Raw genomic sequence first — 4,997 nt, 5'->3', positions numbered from 1 at the left:
TACTATAATTTTACTGTTTATAATTTGTTGCTTTTTTTAATGCTTAACAAAGCTAAAACAATGTTTAATGCTCAACGCTGAATATTTAAATCGACGCTCCATTATGTTTTTAATTAAAAAAAAGATTAAAATTAGTTTTTAGTATGTAACATCTTAGTTAGGAATTAATTTAACTACCACATTTTTAAGTGTATGGTTTTTGAAAAAATCGTGTATTAATTTAAGAATAAAAAATAATATATAATTATAATTATAACTTAAGGACATTGAAAAAAAAACCCTATACAAGTTACATTTTGACTTCTCACAAAAAATGCATAGCCGATGGAATAAGTGAAATTAGCCTCCGTGGTTACCATTTACTGCATAATTATGGATGAGCGTCTATTAAACTAAATTCATATATACATAATGTATTCATCATTTACCCGAAAACAATTTCAAAATACTCATTCACCGTAAATAAATTAAAATATTAAATAATCTAAGACTCTCGTGTTTGGGAAATGTTGCTAAAAAAAATGCTATTTTAGGTATATAATACATCCATAATTTATATGTTTTTAATATAATATGATATTCTTGATGTAGAATTCAGTTCACTTATATATCGCTGGATTAAGACCGAGCATAGCCCTAAGCATAAGATTTTTTAATAGCTCATTGTAAAAGAAAAATTTTAAATTTAAAAAAAATAGTCCGCTCCGGCGGTTATAGTGTTATCTAGCCCTAGTCACGTGCCAACCTCGTCTAAAGGTTGATCCGAAACTGTTCACTTATAAAGTTGATTCTTTTTATAGATAAAAATTTAAATTTATATGCATGTCTTTATTTTCATTGCTTATATTATAAATCTTCAAAGACATCACTGCTAGTTTTTCTCCAGGTTATTTCCACCTATGATTTTGAATTTTTATGTTTCATATTGGTCGTGAAGCGTATACATTATTTATTTTTCAACATCAATGTAAGTATATACGCCGTCTCTGGATACATGTCCAAATAAATAGATAGACTATAGACTAGTTTATATAACAGGTAAACAAATCTATCTGTCCTATAGGGTTGGTAAATTTATTTTTTATCTTTAAGCCAAGATATTTTTTCCTTACGCCAAAACCGTTTAAAGGAAAAATTATTTAGGTATACCAAAGTGGTCACAGCGAAACTTTAATGTGACCCAACTATAAAGTGCTCCAGCTAATTACGCATAATTTGGGTCAACATATTGTTATCTAATCTTTAGTTTTAAACGAAGTTGTCGGCCTATCATATTTTGTAGAATAACTTGGCGTGCGTGTGTATCATTTTCATTGTATACATTTTGAAGGTCATCGCTCAATAAATAAAAATAAAAAAAAAATTATATTTTTTTATATTTAGGTATTCACGTGCATTATATGACACTATCAATAATATTTAGGATATTAAAAATCGAATCTTTCTAACTTAATATAATTAATCAATCATAATCCGTTCTCAAAATAAAATCCATCAAACCAAATTTCTTCAGTTTTGTCTGGCTTTTTAATGTAAAAGCCACTTTTTCATCGACTGCAGCCCCATCTAATATTCTTATGATCGATTATATTTATACGAAAACCAAAGTTAATCCTGAATATTTATTAGTAAATACCGAGATGATTATAAATATAATTTTGCATTAGAGTGATTTTCGTCAACACAATAATTAAACTGGATGTCAGCTCACTATTTGTTGACTATTGCAATGTATTTAAATTATCTTAGAGTAAAATCAACAATTACAAAAATTTTAGAGAATAATATTTTTAAGGTTTAACATATTTATTATTTTATTTGTATTGTTTATTTATTATTTAATATACTAATAATAATATTTATTTACTTAATAATATCGTAATATTTTACAATAGACTATGATATATTAAAATATCAGAAGTTGATCATTTCCAAACAACTGGCTGTGGCGCTATGCGGAAGTTAGAGTTCACTATAGAGTACTATATTGATTCACCTGTTTTGTTTCAAAACAATGTTATTAAGTTAAAAAATAATAAAATATAAGCTATAAAACTTAAACCTTAAACAATATTGTTCTCTATGTACATTACAAATTACTTTTCAACCAATAACAAGAGGGTATACTTAGATGTTGAGATTTAATTTGTAATTTATTAAAATAAATGAAACTGAAAAATAATAAATTCGTTGTGTAATTATTGTACTGCAAATGGAAGTATAAGGAAAAAATGTATAACCTGTACAGTGTAAACTTATTATAATTTAAAATGTAATAAGTACCTATGTAAAAGTATTTCAGCATTTTTCTATGGATAATTATTTTGAGTTCACACAATAAAATTTAGTTTAATAAACTACATAATAATATACAAATCGTTCAATTTGAGTCAACGACAAGTTGATTTATTACTATTATTATTTATTCATCCAGTCATTAATTTAAATTATTTAATTGATTGATAATAAATTATATATATATATATATTTTTATTATTTCATTAAAAATCGAATTAACTAAAATGTCCATTTTCAATATAAAAAAACCCATTAACTAAATGTCTTAAGAAAAACGAATTAAACTTGATTATTTTGAACGTTTCGGATCCCGCGTTGTCCCTTGAGCATTGTGAGTGTGACTGATCCGCAACGATCACTAAAGCAGTAAAGCCCGTAGCCTAAAGTGTAAGAATAAATAAATAAATTATTCAAAATAAATAATATTATGTATGTAGTATGTACAGTTTTATTTTTGGTTAGCTTCTTGTTTCTAAAAATTTCTAAAAATAGCTTATGGTTGAAACATCGAAATTTCTTAAAAATTATTTGAAAAATGGAACTTCTTTATTATCATAGGTGGTTTTTTCGTATATAATCTACCATTTCATTAAAATATCAATAAATACATAAATGTAGAAATACATATATTATTATATTACATAATTCGATCCTCAAATGAAAAATATATTCTCAGCGGGTTAGAAAAAAAAACTTTGACAAAATATCATTCATTACGTAAACGGTATATAAATCGCACGCTGTTATCTAATAATCTAATAACTAATTATAAAACAATACTATAATTAATTTTTATTATTTTATTATTTATAAAAAATATTTATTATGTATTACAATAATTTACAATATACTTTTAACATATCTTAGGAAATATTCAAATGGATCGTCTTTATCAATTTTTAGACACCACCATGCTTCGTTCTATTAAATATGATAGCAACAAAGATGATGACGTGCCTTGTATTTTTTTTAACTACCTATGCAGTTTACGAAGTTATAAAACTTCTCATATGCGAGTACTCGACTTTTATTTTTTAAGAGAGGCACAGTGTTCACAAAGAAGAGTTAAAATAAATTATTTTTCCTTTAAACACGCGTATAATAGTTGCATCTGACCCCATGGACTTCATTGTCTATTAAAAATTCCAACTCTTTAAATTAATTCAAACTTTGTTCAATATTCGTTGCATAATATTCGATGTAACGGTATTCAAAACTTTAAAATGTTCTATTATTTATATTATAATCTGTATGACTGTAATAATATGAACTGTATATCTATTTTTTTATAAAAAAAATGTTCATTTTCCATCGACCATCGTGTATCACAAAATAGTTTAAGAAGTAAAATATTGTAATATTGTAATTATTAGTCACCGTCAACTCTACACCCTGCGGGTAGGTATTATATATTATCATGATTATCGAAATAAAAGTGGACTTTGACTAGGATAAAGTTTGATCGTCGATTCGGTGGGAACTTGAAATGACTAGATGATAGATGCGTATAGACGACATTACAACAAGTGTGAGATAGACAGCATACTATATAACTAATATACAACATTACCCTATTGGCTATTAATGCTATTATTATTTATTACTATTCGTTTTTTAGGGAAAAAAATATTTAGATTTCAATAATTAAATTGTTCCATTGCTCAAAGTAAACATTAAAGATAAAAAAAGCGTTTGAACCCGAAACAAATCAAAATATTATGACATTCTTTTAATAATATGTTTTGGCTCCAAAATTTTGTTTATTACTACTTGGTGTTAAAGAGAACGCATATTTATCAATACTGAAAAATTGAAAAACACAGTGGAACGAAAGTTGGCGTCAGTGAAAAAAATTGCTCGATGAGTACGAGGCATATCGAACAAGTTTTTATTTTCGTGACCTCGACGAGGATGGGATTCGAACCCACGCGTGCAGAGCACATTGGATTAGCAGTCCAACGCCTTAACCACTCGGCCACCTCGTCACATGAGACATAGTTGGGAAATCAAACTATTTTATAACCCAAAATAGGTAATGTAATAAGTATACGTGTATTATACGACTACATCAGTTTGCCCGTAATAACCATAGATAAATTCTAAAATTGTGCATCGAATGAAATCGAATTATTCTGCAATGCGTTTTATTATAGAAACTAAAAGTTTATTAAATTATAACTAAAAATTGCAAAACTGGATAAACTGAACAATATAGATAGGATAGATACTATAGATTCTGCAGTAGTACTAGTTGTCACAGCTTTTATTTTTTAGTGAACTCCGACACTAAATGTGTGTTAGTCCGAAATTGAAAGTGATGTGCACTAAGGATTCGTGAAATGTGTACCTACAAAATACTAATTAATAACACTACAAGCTAGATAGTAGGTAGTAACTATATATAATTTAAATTATTTCTAGTTATCACTAATCGACGATAATTGACTATCAAGAATCTGATATCAGCTGTGATACATCAGACAACCGATGAGGACTTGAATATATTTATTTATTTTATTTAATTTCATATATACATATGAATATATCTATTAAATTTTAAATTATATATCCTACATAAGAAGGAAATGGAACTTTTGTTCTTAAGAAGAAGCGATATCATACATTAAAATATAATATAATTTATTAATAGTTTTCAAATTTATACCAAACATAAGTATATATTCAGTTCATAAAATTAT

At 26.3% G+C, this 4,997-nt stretch overlaps 1 non-coding gene across 1 annotated transcript; it reads right to left on the bottom strand.

The window, feature by feature from the left end:
• Positions 1 to 4,201: 4,201 nt before the first annotated feature.
• TRNAS-GCU (transfer RNA serine (anticodon GCU)) lies at positions 4,202 to 4,283 on the bottom strand. The gene has a single exon. It is a non-coding gene; the product is annotated as a tRNA-Ser (tRNA).
• Positions 4,284 to 4,997: the final 714 nt, after the last annotated feature.

The sequence above is a fragment of the Diuraphis noxia genome, unplaced genomic scaffold (genome assembly GCF_037042655.1).
Source record: "Diuraphis noxia isolate RWA-SAM2 unplaced genomic scaffold, SU_Dnox_SAM2 contig0002, whole genome shotgun sequence".
NCBI lineage: Eukaryota > Metazoa > Arthropoda > Insecta > Hemiptera > Aphididae > Diuraphis > Diuraphis noxia.
This window is presented reverse-complemented; position numbering and strand designations above follow the sequence as displayed.